Genomic DNA, 27,564 nt, shown 5'->3' with positions numbered 1-27,564 from the left:
CTAGCTCCCTCCTGAGGACTTGCAGCAGCACACTGTACACGACGCCACCCATTCACCAGTCAAGTCACGGCCAGCGGTCTATGTGCGGGCACCATCAACAGGCCCCAGTTACTGATGGTCCCATGGAGTGTGCTGCCGTGGCGCTACGCATGGGGACAATGGACAACACCGTGACCAGTGTCTACATGCGGGCGCAGAAACCATGGGACGCCATTGCGCTGTTGCAGCTGTGCGCAAACCTGCGGTTGGACGCTGTAGTGTGCGGCGACTTCAACGCACAATTTTCGGCCTGGCGGCGTCACCGAGCCACCCGCAGGGGATGAGAGCTGCTGGACGCCGCCACCTCCTGTGGACTGCATGTGGCCCACACCTGAAGCCCTACTTCCGTCCGCCCTTGTCGTCGTCGTGGTGTGGTCCAGCAGTCAGTCATCACCTAACCCTGGTGAAGCAGCGGTGCCCCTATTCCTGGGAGACCGCCACCAGCAGGTGGGTTCAGACCACTGCCCCGTACTGGTCACACCCGGGAACCACCGCAAGCAAGCCGACACAAGGGCTTACGCAGTCACTAGCTGGGTCGACTTACTCAAGAAAACGAGCAAATGCACTGAGGACCCGGAAGTTGACTTCCTCACAGTATTCGTGTTGGCCCGGTGCCTGGACTTCTCCCTTGTCCTCACCGACAAGGCAACGGTACAGGGAGAGGTACGTTTCTCCCGCCACTCCCGGACATAGAGCTGCTTCGGCTTCTGGCCCGCCGCAACCAGCTACAACAGAAAGCCATGCGAAGCAAGCGCCGAAAGTACTGTACAGAGTACCGGCCAGCAGACGCCGAATACCGCCGAGGGGCAAGGCAGCGTCGCAGGCAGATCTGGTAGTCGCTGTGTTCGCCCATGAACTCTCGCGGGGAAACGGGCGAGCCTGGCCCTTTAAGGCCCCGGTGGGGCCTACCACCACCATTCAGTGTCCCCTGCTCGCGGTCGCTATATCCCTGGCCATCACCGAGGGGGCCCTGGCGGAGCTGTTCGCCGACCAGTTTGCCAGGGTGGCTCAACCCCAGCCTCTAGTTCCTGCGGCCTCAACGGACGCGGCGCCAGCCACCGCACATGAGCAGAGTGGTGTCCCTCTGCTCCACGGACACCCCACTCTTTGAGCTGCAAGCCGCCCTGAATCGTGCCCCAAGTGGTGCAGAGCACTCGTTATCGCCATAGTTACGTACCAGATGCTGCGGAACCTGGACGTGACTCAGATGGAGCCGTTCTACGACTGTTTAATAGGGTCTGAAAGACCAATGTCCTCCCGCCACCCTGAACCGTGTGGCTATCTCACCGACTTTCACAGTCGGCGTGCCCCCGACGAAACCAGAGTCCTCCCGGCCGGTGCCGCTGAGGCCGGCTGCTGGGAAGGTCATGGAGAGCGCAGCGCCGCCGCCTTGAGTGGATCGTGGACCCCAGTGGCGTCTTCCGGGAGCTGGAAAGCACCTTCAGGTGGCACCGCTGCATTACCGCATGACCAGCAGGAGCAGGAAGGCCACCTCCTTGTCATGGCGGGCCTGTTCCAGCATGGAGATGAAGTCCCCCAGGGAGTACGTCGTCTCCATGCTGGAACATGCTGGAACAGGCTGTTCCATCTCCATGCTAGAACAGGCCCGCCATGACAAGGAGGTGGCCTTTCTGCTCCTGCTGGACATGCGGTCGACCTTCGACACGGTCGTCCACGAGGCCATTTTTAGGCTATGCATGGCATGGGCATTGTGGGGTGCCTGCGAGACTAATCCGGGCGTTCCTGCGTGACCGGACACTGCGGGTGAAGGTCGGCCGGGCGACGAGTAGCCTTCAAGATGTCCGCTCCCGAGTGCCCGGAGTGAGCCCGTTTCTATTCAACCTTGTGCTGACTCCTCTCCCGACTGCGGGCTTGCGAAACCCAGTGGAGGTGGCGGTGTACGCATACGACGTCCCACTTTAGACCCATGGCCACACAGTCAAGGCGAGCCTCCAGAAGGCTCTGCGAGCAGTTGAAGTTTTCCTCGAGAAACGTGGCCCTCATCTCTCGGAGGCCAAAACACAGGCCCTTATGCTGCACACGGGAGGATGCGGGGCTCGACGGGCAACACCATCCATCACACTCAACGGAAAGCCTCTTCCCTGGCAGCTGACCCTGATGCATCTGGGTCTGCTCATCGACTGCCGGCTCACATGGCTGCCGGCTGTCAAGGTCCTCCGTGCACGCAGCACACGCTGCTCCAGGGGTGCGGGAGCTTCTGGCTCGAGGCTCACACCAAGTGGCGCAGCGCGTGCTCAACGGCATGGCCTCCGCAGCAGTGCTCCACGCTGGCAGGAGCTCGAGTAGACCAGCGCCATGCCGTCCGCCTCTGCCTGGGCCTCGGCTCCACGTCTCTGGTGGAGGGCACTTACACCGAGGCGGGCACCTGGCTCATCGAAATGTGGGCTTTGCAGACGTGGCTGCGGCACATCCAGCGCCTGCTGACCACACGCGACGGGGCTGCGCTCCAGCAGAGGTTCCGTAGCAGGCCCAACTCGCACATGGGAGCGCTGCTAACAATCTTCGAGTTGCCGAACCGACCCGTCCTCGAGCCGCCACCCCCAGACACCGGAAAGACCCTGCAGATCAACACGACTCTCCGCGAGGTCCACAACAAGTGGAGCACACCGCCCCAGGCCATCCGCCACGAGGTGACCGCCCTGCTGCAGGACGAGCTGAGCGGCTACCTGCATCCGTTCACGGATGGCTCCGTCAAGCACAGCACTTGCGAGGAGGCGGCTGCATGCGTGGTGCCCGAGCTGGGAGCCAGCCGGAGCTGCCGCCTGCCCATCCCCACTTTCTCAACGTGAGCATAGCTGGCAGCGCTGCACCTGGCTGCCGACCTCCTCCTCAAGAGGTGTCCCCAGAACCACCCCGTGGTGGTCATCTTCACGCGCTCCAGGCCTGCCCTGCTACGCCTGCACGCAGCCGACCAGCCCACCGGCAGCAGCGGCTACCTGGAGGGCTACCTTGTTCCCAAGCTGCACACTGTGGCCTACCGGGGCTGAACCTGCGGCTCCACTGGCTGCGGGGCCACAGTGGCATCCGGGGAAACGAGGCCGCTGACACCTGAGCCAGGAGGGCCACCAGGGCCACCGCCTTCGACGAGGCCTCCACCACCCGGGCCCGCATGGTGCAGACGACGCACCCCGACCCTGGGGTTGTGAGTGGCCTGGCGCCGCATCCGTTGCCTGCACGCATCAGCAGGGACGCCCGTTGTCTGCTGCTCCACATGCGGCTCGACTGCTGCAATATGGCAGAGCACATGCACCGACACGGGCACAAGGACTCCCCTAGATTTGCGGATTGTTTGGAACCAGAGACGCTCGAGCCCCTACTCTGCTTCTGCTCCCACCACGCGGGTCCCACAGCAGAATTCCACCGAGCGCTCCAGCGCCGACGCCTTCCCAGCGCCGGCATAGAGGACCCTCTCTTCCCGGAGGCACCTGTGGCCGGCCTCATGCAGCGGCTGTAGCCCGGACTGCAGCGACTGACTGATGTGCCCGGACTGACAGCCCTATCTATTATTCTTTAACCTCTCTTTATACGTTTCTCTCTCTCTCTTTCTGTATTTCTACACTTTATTCGGTCACCCCCCCTGTACATCCCTTCGCCTTCACTGGGTTGTATGCAGGTGAGCTCTCTGCCGAGCTCAAAATATCACCAGTGCATTTCCTTTCTTTTTCCTGTCCCCAAAAACCGCAACTTCGCCCCTGTTGCGACCGTGGTGGCCGCCTGCAGCCGATCCGAGTTCCGTTGCCTCCAACATACGATGGGTAGCGTGTATGATGCGAGCGGCCAGCCGCTGTTGCAGCCATGAAGAAGTCCAGAGCAGTAGGATAACGTAACTGTTTACTTCATAGCGAGAGGTGGGCCGAAGCCAAAAAAACATACAATGCCCTGACGGGCGAGGTTACAATACAGGACACGAGCAGAGTGACCGCATGGATTCGCTGCTCAGAGAGGAATGAAAATCAGCGTTTGAGCTGCTTCTATTTATACCCAAAAAACGCCCCCAAGAGTAACACGCCACGAACATCACCGACACACACACTCTTTCCATCGTTCGTGAGTTATTCATGGATTCGCCCCACGTGGCGTCCGAGAGGGGGGGAGAGAGTGTTTTTGAAAGGTGCCAGGGTCGCGCTATCGAATCTTGATCACGCCGATAGCGAAGCGTCTGAGCCGGGGATGTCAAGGCGGGACTCACCGACGCGCAGGTGCCTGAAGGGTGTGGCGAACGTCGTGAAGAATGCCTGGGCGTGCCGCTGGCAGCCGCCGGAGGCGCGTTGCAAAGCGAGGTGACTAACCCGGCATGGCGAGACACGAAAGTACGATTCACCGACACGCGGGCGCACGTGGTCGATTCCCACGTGGTGGCTGATGCGGGAAAATACGGTGGCGTTGGCCGATTCGTAACAGCTTCTCCGCCGGAGGTCCGAGATCCCGATGGATAAGGGTCTGCAACCGTTGTCCGGAGGGATGCTTTCGCAGTGAAGTGCTCAGCAGACGCTCGACTCCAGGCTGGGGCTGTACGACACCGTGCTGGAGCTTCACAGGGCCGATCACTGGACGAGTAGTGGCTCCCCAAGAACGTCTCTGGATTGGTCAGGCAAGCAACAGAACAACACAGCAAGACACCACCGCATCGCCGGCAAGTGCGACGACAAATCCACACTGAAGATCTACCAGGCTTTTAGTGGCGAAAAAAACGCTAATAACTAACTACACTAGTTATATTTTTAGCCCAGCAGTACTTTAGACAAGTGCACAAACTTGAAAGGTGACATTTCGCGTGATTGGAAATGTCCCACAAAAAAAACGTAATCGTAAAGGGCGAGACCTGCTTCAGGAAAAACAAAGAAATTGAGAAAGTCAGGCGTCTACAGGCCACTTCTCGCGCCGAGAGCTGCGATTGGAGCTCTCGTCAATGCCCTGAGTTTTTCCCCTTCGGTACCGCACTTTAGGTGCAGCCGTTCTCTCAACGCTGCTGTGACCGCGTGAAATGACACCGGTCGTCTTGTTCGACAAAGGTCGAGCGCGCGGAGGATCGAGCGGGATTTTCCCCCGTTCATACGTTAGGCGCGCACTGCTTCTAGGCGGGGTTCCCTCGACACGACGCGAGCTCACGGCTTTGCTCGCACTGAAACACGCGCCACAATTACGCGCTGAAGTTTTTGCTACCTCCTGGTCGCTCGCCTTTTTACGAACGCGTTCGGCAAGCAAACGCCGGAACGCGTTTGCGTTCTCTCCTCTAGGCCGGTCGGTTGGCGACTTCGGTTCAGCCACAGGCGACACCGGAACCTCAACTAGCTCAGCTGATGGTGGCCTATCGTCGGGAGCATCAGCGGAGAGTGAAACGGGCACGACGAGCTCTTTAGATACCTGGTAGTTCCTTACAGTCACTACCTCGTCGTCCCTCGCGCTCTCAGCGACAGCCTTGGCACGCGAAGACTGAAGCGTGTTTACGTTCTCCTTACTTCCTGCCAGAACCACATTACACCTAGGCTGCCCTGTCTCAAAAGACGGCTCAGTTGCCCGCGAACTGCGCGCGTTCGGGTCGACAGCCGTTTTCAAGGATTCCCGTGAATTAGTGCACTTCGAACATGGCGATGAAACATCTCCGCTCATCGTAGGGGCCTTACACACAGTGTACTTACGCTGCCCTCCGTCTTGAGCCTCTGGAAATACCCAATCATCGCTTTCTGTCTGAGTTTCGCCATTCCTCACAGAGGTGGCGACCCTATCGTTACTCGAGCTCTTCGCAGCGAGCCCAGCTGGTTCGTTCCTCGGCAGTTTCTCAAAATTGTACCCCTTTTCCCTTAACAGCTGATCCGACCTGTTTGAGAATAGGTACTTGTACTCCGGAAGTAGTTGTGGGAATACTGCTGCCTGCGTCACAAGTTCACCAAACGGACCTCCGATGCTGACCTTAGCAATCGACAGACACACGTTTCGTGCACCTACGGCTGGCTTCACCCAAACACACTGCCCCATTAGCTGATCCGGTTCAACGTACGAAGGATGGACCGTGTCTACCGTCGCCGCGGAGTCGCGAAGAACTCGGCACGGTTTACCATTGACGACTAGCTCGCGTACGTACGGCTCTAGAAACTGCCTGCTGTACTCACTCTGATCTAGTACGTGAAATACTAGTTTTCCCTTCTTACAACTGGCAGCGAAATGTCCCGTCTCGCCGCAGTTGTAACACGCAGCCTGCCTGCGCGCTTCGAAAGCTTTCTTTCTGCGCTTCTCCTCAGCGTCTGCTGCTCTCTCTTCTTTATCGTGGCCAGTTTCTCTATCCACGACAACGACTTCCCTTGCTCCACCGTCTTCCCAGGGAGCTCTGCCTTTCGGCCCCCACTTATCAGGCCTCGGCCTGAACTCTTTTTGGCCGTCTTTCGGCCCCTGCGCACCTCGACGTGCGACAAACTCGTCGGCTAGCTTTGCTGCCTGATCCACAGTACTTACCCCTGGCCTATCTTGCACCCAGAGTCTCAGGTTCTCTGGTAGACGGCGGTAGAACTGCTCAAGACCGAAGCACTCAACTACCTTGTCGTGCTCTCCGAAAGCCTCTGCCTCTTTGAGCCACTCTTCCATGTTTGCCCTCAGCTTGTAGGCGAACTCCGAGTACGACTCGCCTCTAGCTTTCTCGGCTTCACGGAACTTCTGGCGAAACGCCTCTGCTGACAGCCTGTACTTACGCAGGAGGCTAGACTTGACTTTCTGGTAGTCCTCCGCCTCCTCCTTTGGCAAGTGGGCCATCACGTCGAATGCCTCACCTGGCAAAAGCGTAAGCAGCTTTTGCGGCCATGAGTCTCGGCTAAACTGGGCCCTCTCACACGTACGCTCGAAGTTGACCAAAAAAAGACCGATGTCTTCTCCTACCTTGTAGGGTCGCATTAGGTCACACATTCGCAACGTAGGTCGCTCAGTCGCCGCAGACTGCACGCTGCTGCCACTCTGACGTCTAGGTCGAGACGCCTCGACTTCTAGACGCTTCATTTCCAGCTCATGCTGTCGCTTTCTTTCCTCTTCCTCGAGTAGGAGTCTCTCATGCTCTCGTCTCTTTTCCTCCTGTTGTTCCTGTTTCTGCCTCTCGAGCTCCTGTTCTCGCTTTTTTTCCTCGCGTTCCTCACGCTGGCGCTCAGCCTCTGCAGCCTGACGTTTAGCGGTCTCGCTGCCATTGATCAGCTCAATGCACTCAGACAGCTCGTCATCGTCAGCCCCAACAGCGAGTATAGCCTCTATCAGCTCTGGCTTTCTCAGCGCGTCTGTAACATCCAAGCGCAACTCTTTTGCAAGCTCCAACAACTGCCGTTTTTTCAACGCTTTCAAATTCATGGCCGGTCTAGAGTACTGCTTTCCCACTGCTCCAAAAAATGTTTTGCGCGAATACCCCACGCGACAAAAACACACGCCCTACCAGCTATCCTCAGAAGCCTGGTAAAACTCAATGAAGAAAAGTCCCGCACTCACCCTTGACCGCCGTGAATTCTGCGAAGTCCGAAGCCGCCTTGACGTCCGTGGTGTTGGGTCTCGCACCGCTGGCTCCAGGTGTCACGAAGTTGTCATCCGACCGCTGCTAACCAGTTGTTGCAACCGGGAAGGACGACTGTAGCCGGGAAGACGTCCAGAGCTGATAGGCGAACCTAACTGTTTACTTCATAGCGAGAGGTGGGCCGAAGCCAAAAAAACATACAATGCCCTGACGGGCGAGGTTACAATACAGGACACGAGCAGAGCGACCGCATGGATTCGCTGCTCAGACAGGAATGAAAATCAGCGTTTGAGCTGCTGCTATTTATACCCAAAAAACGCCCCCAAGAGTAACACGCCACGAACATCACAGACACACACACTCTTTCCATTGTTCGTGAGTCATTGATGAGTTCGCCCCACGTGGCGTCCGAGAGGGGGGGAGAGAGTGTCCTTTAAAGGTGCCGGGGTCGCGCTATCGAATCTTGATCACGCCGATAGCGAAGCGTCTGAGCCGGGGATGTCAAGGCGGGACTCACCGACGCGCAGGTGCCTGAAGGGTGTGGCGAACGTCGTGAAGAATGCCTGGGCGTGCCGCTGGCAGCCGCCGGAGGCGCGTTGCAAAGCGAGGTGACTGACCCGGCATGGCGAAACACGAAAGTATGGTTCACCGACACGCGGGCGCACGTGGTCGATTCCCACGTGGTGGCTGATGCGGGAAAATACGGCGGCGTTGGCCGATTCGTAACACCCCCCACTCGCTTTGCTAGCCTAGTCATGCTTTCGCCCAGCTTCGCCAACGCTCGTGAAGCCGGGAAGTCACTGCGCAACACTTGGTGTAAAGGCTCGTCTACTGCGGCGTCGTGCAGGCTAGCGCGTGCGCTTGCGCCACGTGAGGAGCTCGCAAAAATAGCAGCGATGGGGATGTTTGTCACGCCATCCATTCCTTCATTTCATAGACGGCTTGTCTGCCTTGCTAAAACGATTCCGATCAGGCTTTCTCGTTCCTCTTTTTTCTTCTATTTCTCTCTTCGATCTACAAACTATATTCTTACTTCGACTGTACTATTTTGCCTTATCTGGTTCTTTTTAACGAAAAAAATCTTCTTGGCCAATCCCCCTGAGTGCCATTTTATGGGCCAAAGAAGAACACCGAGCGCACTGGACCATGCGCCTCGTGAGGAGCGACCGGTATTGGCCAGCTCGACCTTCGAGAATACTCTGCCCAGCGTTCGTGGCGTGATCTGTGGCGTGGCGTTCTCCTTGCCAGTTCACATTCGTTCGCCCCTGAAGTGGGGAAAGTGGGGAGCAGAGGTGCCGAGTTCGCGAAGGCGGTTGCCGCAGATTGTAGCGGGGGCTACCGCTATCCTCTTTGGGATGTAAAAGCCTGCGGACGAAACTATCCGGGCCTGCCCGTCATGAAGAACACCCAGCGGGAAGTTCGGAAATGAATGTGGGCTGCGACAGCGGCACCCCTCTCCGTCTCCCCTTCCCGATCAAGAGACATGGGAGTCCAGCCCTACTGTTTATCCAGCATTTCACAGCTAGTGTAAGCTGCGGCAATTTTTTAAATGCGGAGCATTTCTTAGGCTCGCCTGGTCCTCCGTCGTTGATGGCGCGCCGTGCACACGCTCACTGCGCATGCGCAACTCTCCTCCTTACACCCACAGCTCCGCGATACTACACTATAAAAAGAAGAAATAGTTATCGGTGCCCGGTTTCGATCCCACGACTCTCTGGCCGCAACGGGAGCTACGCGGTGCTCTTCCCACTACGCTACAAATGCGGGACAGGAGGAAGTGCTACGAACGCGCCTTATGTCCTTGACTCATTCAAACTACGTCAAGAAGCTACTGATACAACGAAGGCACGCGAAGCTGAACGTCAACGGAAACGACGAACTGAAAACTTTTGAGGGGGATGCCGAATTTCCCGTGGGAAAGCTGTGGCGGGAAGCGCCACGCGCCTTGCAGCTCAACCAGCCCCGTCCGCAGCGCCTCTGATGCTGATTGTGGCAGGATGCCCCTAGGGTTTGGCCAACCAAAGAATCCATAGGTTCGCTTTCAACCTCCGTCGTCATCTTCCCGTAGGGGAACCGCCGAAGAAGAACAAGCACGAGAAGACAAAGCCGCGAAGAGGAGGGCGTGTACATTGCTCTAAGCTGGTGAACCAACGTCAACAACCTTTACCTCACCAAAGCTGACGGAGACTACCGATTCTACCACAGAGACACCATCGACAAGAACATGATGGACGAGTTTCGGCCCCTCGAGAACCACCGCCTACTCACCGTAACACAACAGCACTTGCGTTCCTTTGCCGCCGGTGTGGATACGGACGCGGAATTCCCTCTGGCGCTAGTAAAAACCAGATCACTCAACATAACGGCAACACAATGGAACCACACGGAACCGCCACGATGCTTCGCATCGTCATCAGGGTTCCCCACGTGAAGATGGCGTAATTTTTTTTATTTGTGGTTCCACAGGTTCAAGCCTGTGCAAGCTTTTTTATCAAGGACACCAAAAGTGTCAAACCCTCGCAGACCTCCCGCGAATCGACACCCTGGCAAGGCCACCAGTATTATCCAGGACTGCGAGTAACGGCAGCATTCCGCTTTCCGCACAGTCCAAAACAAAGCATTTCTAGCCATTTTAAACCTAGTGTGCTTACACAGTTAGGGAGGCCATGAAGACAAAAAAATTCTTTAAAAATTCAGACCATTGTCTACAAACGCGTAGCATTCTTATGCCGCCTGTCTTGAGTGTGAGTTTTTCCAGCAATTTTTTTGTTTTTTTTAATCCTGTTCGATCAATGATCTCCAATCTCCAATTATCCCCTATTATAACCATTACAGGTGAAACTTTCGCGAAATCTTTATTATTGTGAAAATGCAGAGCGTTACACGGTTCGCCATTTTCCGTAAACTTTTTAAATTTTTCCTATGTTCTAGTTTTTCAAAATTTTGTTGGACCGATTATCTCTTCGACATGGTGAAAAGCGCACTAAAACGAGGACACAAGAAAAGGCGGTGACACGGGACGAGCGCTAGCGCTCGTCCCGTGTCACCGCCTTTTTTTGTGTCCTCGTTTTAGTGCGCTTTTTACCATGTCGAAGTCCCATCACCAACTAGCCCAAATTTCTGCTCTGGATTATCTCTGTTTACGCTATTATAACGACTACAGGTAAAACTTTCATTAAATCTGCATTATTGTGGAAAGAACATGCGGTATACGCGTTGACATTTTCCGCCGTTTTTAAATATTTTTTTCTTATTTTTTAGTTTTTCATAATTTCGTCCGAACTATTATGTTCATTTACACCATTACAAGGATTGCATTTTGAACTTTCAAGAAATCTGCATCATTGTGAAAATCCATGGCGTTACATGGTTCGCCATTATCCGTAATTATTTTATATTTTTCTTATTTTTTTAATTTTTCAAAATTTCTCCAACCAATTATGTCTATTTACGCTATTATAACGATTACAGGTGGAACTTGCGCCTAATCTGCATTACTGCGGAAATTCAGGGCGTTTCACAGTCGCCATCTTCCGTAATTTTTTTATTTTTGTTATTTTTTAGTTTTTCAAAATTTTCTTCGAAAGTTTTCCGCCATTTCCTCTTTTATAACGACTACAGGTGGAACTTTGTGGATTGCGGATGATGTACAGGTGGAGTTTGTGACTATATTAGCGGAAGTATAATTGTGCAGATGGGTAAAGCCGCTCCTGTAAAGGAGATTGTGCAGCTTTGTGCGCGGCACAAGGAGGTTGATAATCATGCTGTGTCTGCAAATATCATTTATAACACAATTAGTTCATCTCTGTATCCTAGAAGAAAGATTGCACTACAGTGAAGGGTAGTTAATTCGAACTTCAACAATATGAATTTTGGTATAATTCGATCTACATGATTTCGTCCGGCCATGTCTCCATAGAAGTCAATGTATAAAAAACCCGTTAAGTCTAACCCGAGTAGTTTGCGGCGCCGATAATTCCAACTACGCCGACGCCTTGCCGTTTGCACACGGCCAGAGAAACCAACTTCCTAGGACGCACGAGGCAGAATAGGGTAGAACCAATCAAAAACTCGTATGGCGGTCGTTTTGGAAGACGCACTTTTGCAAACTACATCGAGAACGCCGAAGTTTGGTGCTGGTGGTGGCACGCTGAGAGAGAGAGCGAGAGAGAGAGAGAGAGAGAGAGAGAGAGAGAGAGAGAGAGAGGGAGAGAGAGAGAGAGAGAGAGAGAGAGAGAGAGAGAGAGAGAGAGAGAGAGAGAGAGAGAGAGAGAGAGAGAGAGATTTCTTTATTTCTGGCGAGGCTCAGTCCTACCGAGTGTCCCTCAGGTGAGGGAGGCGCGCCAGGTAATCCTGAGCCCTAGTGGTGGTCAGGAGCGAAACGAGGTCATCTTATCGCAGGTGAGAAGCGCTGAATCTGATGCTTCCTGTGAGGACATGGAGGACGAGCACGAAGCGTAGGGTGGCCGTCCGCTCAGAAGCCATGGCCGGATGCGATGCTACCCGTCTCTTCAGTGTCCGAGAAGGCAAACACGAAGCTTTCAGCTACATTTGTCGGTTAGAGCAAAAAGTTGAAGTTGAAGTTTATTTCCATAAACGTACACCGTTATGGCGGAAAATAGGGTAAAAAGTTGCACTCAGCAACTTGACAGAGCCCTACATCCTTCATGATCAACAGACACAACAGAAACAACAGCGGCGGGGAAAACAAATAAAAAAAGCGATACACAGACACCATTTGTGGGTGACAAACAAAACTAGCACGGAAAATACAATATGTTCAAAACTACAATAGATAGCGCATCAATAAGTGGATATAAGGACGTGAAAGCTATAGTGATAAAAAATATACGCAACAAAAACAGCAAGGAACTATTCCCAAACATCTTTCCGAAACGTCTTTCCGAACAAACAAGTTAAACAGCATGTATTTTGTACATGAGTCAATATCAAAGACAATAAATGCAAGTCCATTCAACAACTTTGGAAGGGTAGTTTGTACGTGGGCGAGGAATTTTCCAACGTTCAGACAGTGTAGTCGGATAGGGCGTATGATTAATTTGAAGATTAGCTATCAACGAAATGTTCTTAGTATTGTTTTTGCGTTCTAGAGTATGTGTGTAGGCTAAGCGGAACTTAAGCAGGTCCTGAATCTTAGGTAGACAAAGTTTACTGAACAAAGGTGCAGTAGGAGCATCGTCACGTGCATTACATAGAAGCCGAATAATTTTTTTCTGTAGCAAAAATAACCTATTTATATTAGTTGCACAAGTTGTGCTCCACACGAGACAACAATAGTTAAAATTACTTAAAAAAAGCGAATTGTACAACAGTAACTTGACTTTATATGGAAGATAACGTACAGAATATACCATTCCAACTATGCGCGAAAGCTTCCCTGTGAGAAAATTAATGTGTGTATTCCAAGACATGTCTTGGTCGAAAAAAACACCTAGCGTTTTTGCAGACATCACCAGTTCAAATTTGGAGTTGTTTAACATAACATCAGCCGGTAAAAGGATATTTCTGTTTTTGTATTCAAAAAGCATCGCTTTCGTTTTATCTACGTTAATTCTTAACCCGTTGTCCGCTGACCACCTGTGTGTTTTTTCAAGCACTTCATTAGCGGTTTGTACCAACTGCATGACAACACAAGATGAAACAAGGACAGTTACATCGTCAGCGTAAATTATGTATTTTGTATTAGTGTCAACGTTCACGAAGTGCTCAGCGTCACCTTTAGGGAAAGAAAGTGTTGACCGCAATCACGGGCTTTTTCAAACATCAAATTGTTCGCATGTCCCACAGCTTCCCAATTGCAGTTTCTATACTTCGCTTTCATTTGTCAGAACTTTCATTAATTAGAACTGAGATAACCTCCCCTCGCGATTCCAATTACCAGGATATTTATTCATTAAAGAAAACTAAATGCCAGGGATGATACCTTCCACATGGCCCGGAAACCGGAACCTTCGCTGCCAATATCATCGCAACCTCACGTTGCACTAACAAATATCCATGGCTGGAAGAGTCACTGCTTTGATAAATTTTCGTACAACGTTGTGAATTCAGGTTTCAAACATTCGACAGCTGCGGAATGACGAAGACTTTCTGCTAACCATTATTACTCCAGATCGTATTCAGATTACCGTCGATCAACGCCTGGGTAGAGCGTTACCGAGGGGCGTGGGTACAATCTATAGGTACAAATCAATACAACAAATGTAAAGCAAAACAGATAAATAAATGTACAAAGCAAAACGACAATCCAACAGCAAAATCAAGACAAAAGGCAAACAGTATGTAGCATACGTAACATAGTGACAGAGAAGCGTTTGGGGAACGAGAACTAACGGAAATAAAACGAGAAAGAAGCCGCAATGAACCACACATCTACATATTCTGTCAAAGGTTTGTTGACTTACCCCTAAGGGTTATTGCAAAGGGAGGGAGGCAAGGTGTATGAGCAGAAAAAGAAAATAGCCAACAAACTGACGATTACAAGACAGTCGAAAATGTTTTAGAATTATGTTCAGTCAGAAAGGTAACCCTTCACAGCCTATCTGAAGAAATGATTGTCTTGAATTCGTACTAGCGGGTGGGGTAGTTGGCTCGAGTGGGTTATTGCTTGAGGTGGAAAAGAGTAATACAACGAATTACAAGTTGTTAGGATACAAATGGGCCTGTAGGAGTCACCATGTCGCTTACAGAAGTGATAAGTGAGCGTGGGCGCTGCGGGTCCGGGCTAAAAGATAATGAGCTCTCATGTGTCTGTCATGAAACGAGGCTCTCCGTGCCCGACATGGGAACGAGGTCCGCGCGGAAGTGTCATCGCAACAAGGTGTCTGTCATCGAAGTGTCTGCAACAAGGACCTAACTCTGGGTTTCTGATTGTGAAAGAATTAAGTACAAGTGCACGCCTGAAACACTTTCTTTCCGTCCCGCGTTCTCGAAGGACTTCTTCCTTTTGCCGCTTGACTCGATTTGACTGGCCAGTAGCTTCTGCCGTATACGCTTTCGAATGGCTTCGATCTGTGCCGTACACGGTGCACCGCAGCTCGTTCCTTTTCGCTGCTGCCGAGTCAAAGCGCGTGCTGTGAAACGCCTCACGCTATGGAGGAGTCGCTCCATAGGGACGTGGAACCTGGGGTGGTTTGGTGTGAGGCATCGACAAATGTATGAAACCTAGCCCAAATCAGATTCGCCGCAAACAACTGAAGACCTTTACCCCCGCGCCCCTCGTGAAAAGGGTGACACACCACGTGCCGTGCACAGCTCAACTATGTTGAGGCGGTACTTGTGAACGCACTTCTTCGGCGTCCATAATTTCAGAATAGCTCCTTTGAAAAAAAGTCTACCCGACAAAAACAGGCTATGCGGCATTTTTGAGACACACAAGGCGAACTGATCGCTTTATCAACCGAGGCACGAGGCTGTATCCAATTGACGCCCCCGCGCGTCGGTATATGGCTGCGGTGGGTACGCGTCCGAAAAATGGTGATTCGTTAGGTCGTTAGGTGATTCGTTAGGGCCACTAGTCACGACGTTACACGTGTACATGAAGACACTCGTTACCTTATGGGCGGTAAAAGCAGCGAAATGTTGTCCCTGCTTACGCGTGAACCACTTCAAGGGCGCATATCGACCCGTGAAAGAATCCTCCTATCGAGCCGCCGCCTGTTCCTAGGCGTTGCGCGTTTGAGAAGCGCATCCTGGGTACATAAAGCCCCTGAAGTGCGCCTTTCCTCAGCGCCGTCTCTCCTCCTCTTCCATTGACCAGCGTTTCCTCCGCGTGAAGCTTCGTCCTCTCGGGCAGCGCCCCAGGTCGTAAAGAACACGAAATTCTATCCTACCTTTTGCAATGCCAGTGGAGTAGAATGCGCGACACCTGCCGGAGCGAACTACATTCACAATGACCGCCGAGACGATCCTGTCAGTGGGAAGCAGGGGATCCGACAGGCGGAGTTAATACAAATCATAGGAAACGGCCATTTGTAACGCCTAAGGTCCATTCTAGGTGCTGCGAATTTCGCCTACCAATTAGCAGCTGCGGCGCTGCTCGTGCGGTAAAACAATCAATTCACATTGCTCTGGCAAACTGCCAAATGTCTGGAACAGTCGCCCGTCTCCTGTGAACGCCGCTTGGCATCTGGCAATTTTTTGCGGCAGTGAAAAATGGAAATTATGGTTTTGCTGCACGAGCGATGCCGCAGCTGTGAATTCGCAGGCGAAATTCAGCTTAATGAATGCGAGCATGCGCTGCTTATGTGTGCGTCTTAAGGCGGGTGAGCCTGCGCTAGAAAAGTTTGGCCTATCTTGTGGTGGATGACCCAGACGCCAGTCAATGTCTGCACTCTCAGTCATCAACCTGAGAATTTTATCGCGCTGGCACGCCATAGCGATATTCTAAAGTATGTTGGGACGTGCTGCTCGGCAGAGCTGCGCAAGTGAACAACCCGCGTCCCAAACAACAACTGACTGTTTATTATCAGCCTTCACCTCGAAGATAACTTTCTCTTGCGTGCCCATGCGCTCTTTGCACCACACACGAAAGCGCCGCTTTCCGTCGGCACAAGTACTTATGATTAAAAGACTGCATTTAATGCGGAAACGCATAGGCGAGTTTTTTCACAAAGGTTGTCGTTTCGCACTTACTTTAATTTTGGAACGAAATTTCGCAGCACCGAAAGGCGCATTACGTCACTGGGAAATCGCCGCTCGCATTTCAAATAGCCGGCAGCAAATCGCGCAGGCCACGCAATTCATCACCCTCTCGATTCTCTCGTGAAAACACAGGTGTATTCAATGCAATTCAATCTTCCCGCCTCCCACTTCTCGCCTGCTATCTGCTGGAATACCGCACGCATTGTTTTCTTTATCGTTTGTTTATTGTTTTGCCTTCGACCGTAAGAGATCTTGTGGTTGCAGGCAACATCTTGTGAACCATAGGTTGGCCGAACACGCATCGCAGAAAACATTGGTTTTCTACTCCACTCTTCGTTTGTCGTAACACAGTTTACAGTTCCAAAACTTTTGCATTTTCCGGGGCCTGTGCTGAACAGGTTCCCCGCTAATTTTAGGCACTTTTGCTTTTCGTATTACATCCGATGAAAAAAAGTTGTCCCCGGAGTCAGCGATGATAGTCGCATACACGCGAAACTTCCTCTTCAAGATAAAACAGGCTACGTTGCCACTCTGCCCACACTGTGATGTTCGAGAAACCCTGCAACACCTGATCTGTGAATGTGCTCGCTTCAGAGCTCAAAGAGTATCCCTCGCAGTGACTTTGGGACTGCCGCTTTCCGTGGACATGCAGCTAAAGGACATTTTAGGACCATGGGCTTGTTACAAACGTGCTTTACGGGCTACCAAAGCTCTGATATAGTACCTGCAACGCACAGGTCTAGACGAGTCACTGTGAATAACTCGCCGTATCTGTACGCATCAACTTCTTGAACATCATCGCCATCATCTTCATCACGTCATCAACTGGCGTAGCAAATTAGGCAATTTAGCCCAGCTAACATCGCCAGACTTCATTGAAGATCGCTCTCTCTCTCTCTCTCTCTCATTCAAATATTCGCGTCTAGGCGGGCTCAACTCGCTAGAAATGGGACGTTTCCGCAGCACTATACGAATTATACGCCTCGGGCGCTGCCTGTAGGAGCGCCACTGAAATCCCCCTAGCGGCCCGTTTCGAAAGCTGTCGCGGGAGTCTCCGGCCCACTTCCCACTGTCGCCACTGCTTTTGCGGCACGTTCACGACTGAGATCTAGCGTTTGTATGCGTTCGAAATACACATTTATGTGTATCAGTCACTCTGTCCGTAAATGTGGTGTATTTACGAGGGTGTAAACGTTTCTGACGCAATTTTAATATAATACATTCGGTCTCTGTAAGCGCCCGGTGTGTGTCACAGGCCGAAGTCGCGAAACCGGCATATGCATGGAGCTGATTGTCATTCCACTGGTCTGAAATTTATTAGCAGAGTCTCTGTAGGCAGCGTTTCCTCATGGTCATGCTGCGGCTACACACTACGATGCAAATCGGTTTTCTGTGCTTACATATATCAAGTTCAAGTTCAGGTTCAAGTTCAAGTTTATTTTTTCAACATTACAGTGTTGGGTACTCCGCTAGATATACAGTGTATATCTAGCGGAGTACTATTACCTGACAGAACGCGAATTATGCTTGCCCAGATCATACCTCAGATATTATTCACAAGCCAATGTGGCATACATTTCACGGAGATTCTACGAAAGCGGCACGATAGATAATGCAGAATCATTCTCGGTAGTCAGCACGCGACAAAAAATGTAGTGCTGGGTCGTCTTGTCGCGAGGTGAGCGCTGGCAAACATCCGTGAGCAGCGGGGAGACGGGCTTATGCAGTAATCCGCGTCTGCGACTAAACGGTTCTTCGAAACAGTATCACATTGCACAGGGAGCCTGCAGAATCTAGCACAAACTCAAATCATAGGGCCTTATCAGACACCACACTCTTTAGATACCACACCTTTTATTGAAATGACTACCCTGTATACTACGAAAATGCGTCCGCAGAGTGATCAACTGTTCGTTGAATTGAAAAACAAAAGGAAATTGAGCGCGGAGCTTGTGTGCGTGATTACTAAAACGTTCACTCCTTTATTTCGCTCCTCATTTCTAAACAACGATAGTCAATCGTCGCCCTCCCCACCCACACCTCAGGTCTTGCGAAACAGCAGTGCATTTCAGATTTAGTGTGAAACCCCGCTGTTGCGTTCCTCAGTGTTGCGTTTTCCTGGCTGTCACGTTGTTTTTCATCGGTCCCGGCATAACTGCCATAGGATATAATGTATTGCGAACCCCGCTTTAACGTTGCAAATGTGGGCCCGTTCCCGTATGATGCGTCGCAACCTGACACTCCGAAGCCGCTTGGGCACCGCCATTTCGGCTTTCTATGAGTCTTGGCCAGACTTTGTTACTGAACTGGCAACAAGAAGCCGCAAGCGAGTTGGAGAGGCCGTCCCTAGATCAGTAAAATTGACAGCTAGGCTATTTGGTTTTGATTCATCGTAAGTAGCGCTTGAAACGGGACACAGAAGAGAAGACACACACGATGGCGCTAACTCGCAACTGACTTTATTAGGCGTAAACACGAATATATACTCAGAAAGAAAGAACACGTGCCCAGGTCAACCCTGAACGTGCAGTCTGATAAACACAAAGTTCACAGGATTACGATTCGAAAAACACAAGGTTACACGTACATAGTCGACAACCAACCCAAAATCTTTTTCATGAAAGCTTCACACGCCGTTCGTAAGAATGTTCGGCCCGTCGATAATAAAGCCTCAAAGGTAAAGGAACGGGCGACTTCCCTACTAAATAGGCACAACCTAGAGCGTCTTGCGGGCAAAGTAAAGCAGGAGGAAGGTCAGACACTAGATTTGTTCTTCTCCGCTAAAACGCATAAGTCCGATGTGCCTTTTCGAGCCATTGTTTCCGAGCGGAGCTCGTGGCAGAGGTTAGTGTCGGGGTATTTGCAAAAGCACCTGGACTCCCTACGGTTTGAGGATCCGTTTTTGATCCAGAATTCGGACAACCCTGTGGACGTTTTGAGTACGAACAACCCTGGCACATGCCAAATGTTCAGCATAGATGTTGAAGATCTAACCCGCCGCGGTGGCTCAGTGGCTAAGGCGTTGCGCTGCTGAGCACGAGGTAGCGGGTTCGATTCCCGGCCGCGGCGGCCGCTTTTCTGATGGAGGCGAAAAGCAAAAACGCCCGTGTGTACGAGATTTCGGCGCACGATAAAGATCCCCAGGTGGTCAAAATTAATCCGGAGCCCTCCACTACGGCGCGCCTCATCGCCTGCGTTGCGTCGGCGCGTTAAACCCCACAATCAATTCAAAATCAGATGTTGAAGATCGGTATTACTCTATTCCTCACGATGAACTGATGAACAGTATGAAGAGGTGCATTACCGAGGAAAATGATGAAATGCGGTTTGCTAATAATTGCGGTGTTCCTATAACAGGTTTTCTCGAAATCCTGTCTTTTTACTTACAGCCCACCTTTGTAGAGTGGAACGGGGGGGGGGGGGCACATTTGCAGAAAACCGGGATATGTATTGATTCCAGGGTGGCTCCCATCCTTAGCAATATTTTCCTCAGTGCACTTGACAGACATATACAGCAAAACCTGTGAGGATTGGCTTTCAAAGTAGTGAGATACGTGGATGACTTTCGTGTGTTTGTGGAGAACTGCAATGTTTCGCGCCAAGCCGTTGATGTGCTTAAAGGAGCCATGAAGAGAAAATGCAAGTTGGTTTTATTCGAAAGATTTCGTGTTTTATAGTGCCCCCAGCGCTTGTCCGGATACAAACGGTGCTTTATTCACTGAGAAATTAAACAATTTAGGTTAAAATTTTGATTTTCCCGCTCAATCGTGCGTTTTCGTGGTCCCAAGTGATATCACTGGAACCGACCGCTCTGCAGCCTACACTGTAAACGCAAACTAGCCGGAAATGGAGTTTTAATCAAGTAATGTGCCCTGAAAAGTACTTATAGCAAAAAATGTACTCCCTAGGCATGGTCTAAACAAGTGGACGAACCTCCACGGTAGTACCGTTGCCCATCCGTGAAGCAAAAGGGAGGATTTAGAACGACATAACACCATTTGTGAGATGGCGTTCGGTCCCTTGTAAACAACCACGTTCACAATAAACTCCCCATCTGGGGTAATCATCTCAAGCGGGCGGTCGCCATGTTAGTCTTGTGTTGTTTCCGTGTGTCAGCACTTCAACCGTGGACTAATGCTAATTAGAACGAGAAAGCAGGACGTGACAGTTGCATGCAGCTACAAAACCGATACCGTACGTATACCCGTATAGATGCTTCAGCCAGCGCGATCACAAGCAGACAGCGCGGCCGTGTTGTTTCAATCTGTTTATTTTGGCGGTAGGTGTTGTCAAACTCTGCTGCTAACAAAGAGACAGTTCTCGCCGTTGCAAACAATTGCAATGTTCATCTGCTTCGCTTGCTTGCGCATATATAGACAATTTAAATTCTCGTGCCAGCGCGCCAACGCACCCGACTGCAGCGACTCAACTTGCCCTGGCGGCACGACTTGCTTCCCGGATGTAAACAGCCTCCGTGCTATCAATGCAGCGCGGCCGGTGACTTGGTGCGGCCGGAGCTTCAAGCGCCTCGCCTTGGGCCATCATTTTTTCTTATTTGAGAAGGACTAGTAGTGCCATTTGGTGGAAAGATTTTTATGTGCCCCTGTCACACGACGAACGGCCGCTAACAACATTTGGATACGGCGACAGCTGTGGACAGCTCGCTGGTAAGTGCTCTTTCATCAGTCGATGCGTTTGTCAAACGTTTGGATAGGGTTAACTGCGAAGTACCCGTGCCGCACACAGCACGTACACGCACGGGCAAAGAAAAAAGCGCACACTCGTTTTATTGTACTTGTTTTGTGGCTTTTGGGGTATGCATTCGCATTCTTTTGTAGGCCGGTTTGTAACAGGGCATTCGATATGAAATCGTTTGTCGCACGCGGCGTCGTTTCAAAGCAACGTGACGGTTACTCAGGTAGCCGAATCGCCTCCGACAGCGGTGCATCGTCGGGCCCGGTCGGTGAATATTGTGGGACTTGCAAAGAAAAAAGCGCACACTCGTTTTATTGTACTTGTAAGTGGCTTTTGGGGTATGCATTCGCATTCTTTTGTAGGCCGGTTTGTAACAGGGCATTCGATATGAAATCGTTTGTCGCGCGTGGCGTCGTTTCAAAGCAACGTGACGGTTACTTAGGTAGCCGAATCGCCTCCGACAGCGGTGCATCGTCGGGCCCGGTCGGTGAATATTGTGGGACTCTGTCTCTCATATGCATCGAACTGCTCGTGTTCTTTTTAGTTAACTGCTCTACTTTGTAATATCTATTTGTTAACGCTCCTGATGGCTTGCCTGTCCAAATATAAGTCTTTGTGTTGTTTTCGTTCAAGGCTCTGACTCATTCTTAGCGCTCTGGTCGGCGAAAGCCGCAGATCAGACGGCCACCCCCTTCGAAAACTCTGCCCTGTAGATTCGGTGGGGTTGTTTGCTCGCTTGAGTCGACTCTTCACATCTAACAGCGTACCCTATAAAGGAAACGGTGACATGCGTAAAAGATGCTATGAGCCTATCGAACGATTAAATGCATATAGTGTGGACCACGACGGCGACGTGGTTCGAAACCGAAATGTTTTTATTCCCTTTCGGATGATAATGAGGGGTCTGTATACAATCGGGGCCCGTCAGTCGCCAGATAAGGCCACGTAATTAAAAACACAAATTCATGCCCTTATGGAAGAGAACAGAGTTTGCCGTAGCATGACACAAGTCTGCCGGGTATAAAAAAGGATATCATTTTTTTACAAGAACAATGCACAATTCTTTTGTTGGTAATAAATTTGTCATAATCAATAGTAAGACCATACACAAAAATTACTCGATTCATCTGACACCCGATTTTGACACGGGGCTTACAGCTCCAAAAAGTGCACTGTGGTTTTACGTGACGGAAACTTCTACAATCACGGTAAATTAACTAAGGCAGGTGTGTGTGGCATGCAGCGTTGGTAAGTTTGCGAGAATAGCGTTTCCATTTCAGCTGTTTTTTTTTGTTGCCATGCAATCACAAGTAATTTGGTGCCATGAACGAGGTTTACGTTAGCTAACAAGGCTGTAGTAACGGTTGCGGCTACAAATGACCTTATGCACCAATCACGCTTGTCAGCTCGGTGACACAGAATATTAAGGTGTCAGAATACGGATGACTGAGTCGCCTAGTTTATTACTACTGTAAAAAAAGAAAGTGTTTTCTGACCCAGTGAAGGACTTTCCTGTATGACTAGCTGTGTTATGACAAATGACCATACTTGATGAGACAAGCCGTAACAAATTAGCTTTGGATGTAACACCAGGAGGGAAATAGGTGGAGGTATCTGCAAGTATAACTGAAACAGTGGGTGCCTGTCCGGCATGAATTCATTATTTGCTGACACGATTTTCTTCTGCAGATCCTGATACATGATCGAGTTGAATGACTTCATAGATCTTAAGGCAGGATAGGCTGTGCTGTACAAGGCAAGGCTGCATTCGGAAACCAAGTTGGCCCCTCCAGCAGAAGTGAATATTGCCACGGCTTGCAACAGCCGTCCAGCTCGCAAAAGCTCCAGTTTTTCTATGAAAGTGAGCCACCTTGGTAGGGGAGAGGCAGTGTAAGGGTTTGCATCTTTAACTGTGTGCCCACTCACTTGAATAGATGCAAGCTGGCATCTTAAAGCAAGAAACAGCAGTTAACAAAATCATGCAATACCAAAGTGTTTTTCAGTCAAAAACAAAAACTAATCTATCAACCTACAGAGACTTCAATTTTATCTTCACTGTTATTTAAAGTTGTGCTCGAGTATATTGTGCGGAAGTAATATCTTTTTTATTGCTGCAAAAGCCACGACGGTTAATGTACTGGCACTTGGTTTCATGAAGCCTTTGCATTCCTAATTTAGGTACTGGAATTCGCAGGGAACCTGGTCTTACAATTTTATTACTGTACCGAATTATTAAGTTCATTTAACCATAGTGTCTGTTTTGAATTTTACGTCTGGGGCATTTTTTTTGCTTTTTTGCTTTTTGAGGCAGATGTTCCTCTGACTCCCTGCCTGCATTCCGTGAACGGGGAAGTTAGCCTCCACATCGATGGCCAGCGTGTCTTGACTGCATCATCTTTACTGGGAGGACTGTGTAGTCTGTTTGCATCGTTCTGGGTTTTCAACATTCAATATCCCAAGAAGGCACACAGAGCTCTAACGTTTGTGGAACATGCCTTTTTGGACCTTGCCAGCACCAAACCACGTGTGAAGGATTTAGAACTAATTAACTTTTATCGCATCAATATCGCTCACTAATATTTGTTTTCAATCCTGTAATCATTGGATAGTAGTCAAAAAGAATTCCGTATTATATTTCTGATTTTTTCTTTTTTCTTTTTTTTACTGAAAAGGGGATATTTGATGGGCCGTTCTGTATGCTCATAATACAGCTATCTTTCAGTGAAGCAATATTATTAACAAACTAATTTAACTTGAAACAATTATCTAAATAATATTGGCAACTGGTGCGAAATGAATCAACTACAAATTATCCGAAAAACACGAATTTCATGGCTTTTTGTTCTCACTCTAAAGAAGCTGTCGCGATACCACCCATTCTGTTCTATATCATTGCAATTAACCCGTCAGACTCGGTCACTTTTCTTGGCGCATTTGTGTCTTTATCAAAACGCACTGGTATTTTCCGCAGCATATTTTTCGTTCTTTATATTACTCATTTATCCATAGCCATTTCACTGCAGTCTGTCTCCTACATCATTTATCTCTTGTGCCTATACCACCTACAAAATGCTTGTTACCTTTCAATATCCAATCGTTGCACAGCTCTCGCTTATTTCACGACAATTTGAAAAATTGTTTTGTTGTTGTAAACCACTGCAACCATTTTTTCTTCACTTTGTGTACTTAGTACTGATGTGTACTGATAAGTTCTGATAAATACTGACGGGTTCTCGATCCTCTAGTATTATATAATGATTTCATTTACCATGCGGTTGTGTTTGTGCCTATCTGTTTTTCAAGTATTTCCTGTTCTTGTATTATTATTGTTTCTACAATTTGTTCAACTAGCAGACAGCTCTCGCTCATTTCACCACCTACTGAATTTTTTTTTTGTTGTTGTAAACCACTGCAGCCATTTTTTTCATTGTGTACTGAGCGCTGATGCGTACTGATAAGTTCTGATAAGTACTGACGCGTTCTCGATCCTCTAGTATTCTATAATGATTTCACTTACCATGCGGTTGTGTTTGTGCCTATCTTTGTTTTTCGCGTATTTCCAGTTCTTGTAGTAATATTGTTTCTACGTTTTGTTCAACTAGCATCGTATTGCTGTCTTCAATTCCTAACTGGCGTGTTATTTAGCAATGTACCATTTGTGATTTCTAATATGAGGTCGCCATAAGTATTTATTTCGGAACCTCCTTGTGTACACCATGTACCATGTAAACTTGTCTGCGATAGTTCGTTTGAAATAAACCTGAAATCGAGAAAAACCGTGTGAAATCAGTACTCCCGCAGGGAACTAGAAATTCTCCCTTGTGGCCTTGAAAACCTCCTTTCGGAAGGCCTACAAAACTCCCCAAGCTTTCGTCAAACTCCATTCAAAAGAAATAAATGCTTCCCTTGAACCTCCTAAAAACGCCCCTAAACTAACATAAGTACTTCCAAAGGGAGCCATAATAGGCTCCTATTCAACCGCCTAAAAATTCCATAAGCATCACTTAAAAACGCTCTTCAGGAAGTAAAGAATACTCCATTTTGACCTCCTTAAATTCTCCCGAACATTTCTTAACACTGCCTAAATACCTCCTTTCTATAACCTAAAAACTCCCTGTTTTGAGGAGGTAAACAAAACCTCCCTGTTCCATGTAGTAAAAAAACTCCTACAAGGAGGACCACTAGAGGACAGGCGAAAAAGAACCTCTATGGAGTATATTGGAGGAAAAAAAGTTTAGAGTGTAGAGTACCTTCATTCACGCATCCGCCGTACAGGGTAGAGACACGTATACGCTGGCGCCGCCATTTTCGGTTGCTCGCTCGCCGCCGAAGCAAGTCATTGTGTCAAAACCGCGCTAAAATTATCGCGGCAACGCGGTTTACTGAAGAAGTTTGAATCATATTGTCTGTTTCGCGTTGGTAGGTCTCGTGGGAAACGAAAAGAATAACGCGTTGAGCCCGTTAGCCCAATTGCGGCGGCACGGGACCGTTCAAAGGTTGTCTCCACCCTGTACCGCGGTGTTGATTTGTTCCCGCGTTTCTTTACGTTCCGTAACCTAGATGGCGCCACCATACCGTGCAAGCGTTTGGTTTGTTTTTGCCCGCATTTAAACCTGGCTTGTTTTTGTTCTGGGCGAAAATATTCGTTCCCTGAAACAGTGCTCGCTCGACAAATGGGGTCACGTAAGACACCGTTGCTTGCGTCAATCGGACAGTGTCGTCTGAGACAACCCCAAGCCCCGTAGTGCTGTGCAGCTAAACCAAGCATGCTGTGCGCAGTACGAACAGCAGAACGCATCAGTAATTCTATGTTTACATGTGCTTTCGTAACTTCCACTGTTTGTCCCATCATTCTTATTGCTTTGTAAAGAATGTGCCCTAAATTTAAGCGCAAATCGCTCGTTCGTCTAGTTTGTAAGTTCTACCTAATTTGTGTCTGCTTCTGCCAGCCTCCGCCAATCGCAGAGCTTAGCTCATGTGACGACATAGGTTCTGTTGCGGGAAATGAGCTGGTGGGTCGCATGACCATCCCCGTTTTTCCTAATTATGTAGCTTATTTGAGCGACGTTTACGTTAAAAGTGGTGTCAGTATGATTCTAACGAGACAATCTTTTGAATGAACCAAACTTGTGTTTTCTCTTCATGGCTCCTTTAAATTGTTTAAAGAGTACAGTCGTAGACTCAATTTCACGTGTGGGCTTCCGACAAAGGGATGCCTACAATTCCTTGATTTGCGCTTATATTTGCTACCAGGGCATGTCTTCTGGGATTATTGCCCTAGATCTGCGAAACCACTTCTAAATTTTAGTTCAGAGCACTCCAAATTAGTGAAAAGTGGGATAGCCTTTTCTGTGTTAAGATCTGTTTGCATAAGTCCTGTTTGCATGAAACTGGGAATAGTTTCCAGGCGGAAATTACCAGGCTGGACGCCTCCGGTTTTCCGGAACACATAATGCACAAGACTGCCCAGAAGTTAATTAAAGTAGTGGGTGCGGCAGCGCAATCTCAGAAAGATGGGCTTGTGGCAGAAAAAAATTATATTATATTCACCGTTTGTCACATAGTTTGAAGAATGTTGTCTGGCGTTACGGGGTTAGAGTACTTTTTTCTGCTCCGAATAAACTTGGTAAAGTGTGTACAATGGTGGAAAGAAGGTTGTTCGGACATACGTCTGACATATATTGCAACGTTAAGCATGCTTCGCCATTTGTCCCGTGCAACACAGGAATTGTGTACTCATTGCCATTTTCATGTGACAACGTATATATCGGCAGTCAGGAAGGTGCATCAATGTTCGACTGATGAAACATCGGAGGTCGCTTAAGAAGAACCCTCATGCACATATCACTCGACATTGCGCGACCCACAAAGATAAGGCCCAGACGCAATACTGCCCACTTTCTGAAAACACCAGCGTGTTGTCGCGACACAATCACCAATTGACACGCGAGGTAATTGAAGCTTTTTATATAAGAAAGCACGATGATAAGTGTATCAGCCACGCGTCGGTGGCACTTCATGAAAAGGAATTTCTGTTCTTGTGAGATGCATTAACTTAGGTGCTTTGCGGGTTGGATGTGTAACCTTGTGTTTTTCGAATCGTAATACTGTGACCTCTGTGTTTATCAGACTGCACGTTCGGGGTTGACCTGGACACGTGTTATTTCTTTCTGAGTATATATTTGTGTTTACGCCTAATAAAGTCAGTTGCGAGTTAGCGCCGTCGTGTGTGTCTTCTCTTCTGTGTCCCGTTTCAAGCGCTACTTACGATGAACCGTCCCTAGATGGCCATCCGTTGAAAGTACTATCTACATCATCACTGTGCTCACAACAGAATTTGCACATCGGAACGGCGGAAGTGCGAGACGTTAGCGCCGCCGAACTGTGTAATGATGCTATGCTGTGTTTTTAGATTAGGTCAGTTAACAAAGACCGCGGCCTTCCAGTACCGCGGTGGGGGCCGGAGCTGCCGCCGACCAGGCGGGGGCGCTGCGGGTAGCGTTGAGACTTTACGGGCCTTAGTTGAGATCGGTCTCAGCGCGTCGTCTGCTGCTCCTTCCTTGCTACTCTCGGTGCATTCTGAACCGCCCATATCGTCACTTGCGCCAGTTCTCTCGCACAAAGGCTCATTATTTTGGCAGGACGCAGCACTCCCTTTGGGTGGT

The 27,564-nt window shown here is 49.6% G+C and overlaps 1 protein-coding gene and 1 long non-coding RNA gene across 2 annotated transcripts in view; one reads left to right on the top strand and one right to left on the bottom strand.

Moving 5' to 3' along the window:
* LOC144157588 (uncharacterized) overlaps positions 1 to 27,564 on the bottom strand; it is a 78,148-nt gene that overhangs the window by 15,002 nt on the left and 35,582 nt on the right. The gene's annotated exons all lie outside the window — the stretch shown is intronic.
* LOC144157586 (uncharacterized) lies at positions 20,268 to 23,925 on the top strand. The gene is made up of 3 exons (XR_013319785.1): positions 20,268 to 20,871; positions 22,589 to 22,697; positions 23,207 to 23,925. It is a non-coding gene; the product is annotated as an uncharacterized LOC144157586 (long non-coding RNA).

This window comes from Haemaphysalis longicornis, unplaced genomic scaffold (genome assembly GCF_048455015.1).
Source record: "Haemaphysalis longicornis isolate Haplotype H1 unplaced genomic scaffold, Haemaphysalis longicornis Haplotype H1 scaffold_10, whole genome shotgun sequence".
Classification (NCBI taxonomy): Eukaryota; Metazoa; Arthropoda; class Arachnida; order Ixodida; family Ixodidae; genus Haemaphysalis; species Haemaphysalis longicornis.
Note: the sequence above shows the minus strand (reverse complement) of the source record. Positions and strands in the feature narration are given on the sequence as shown.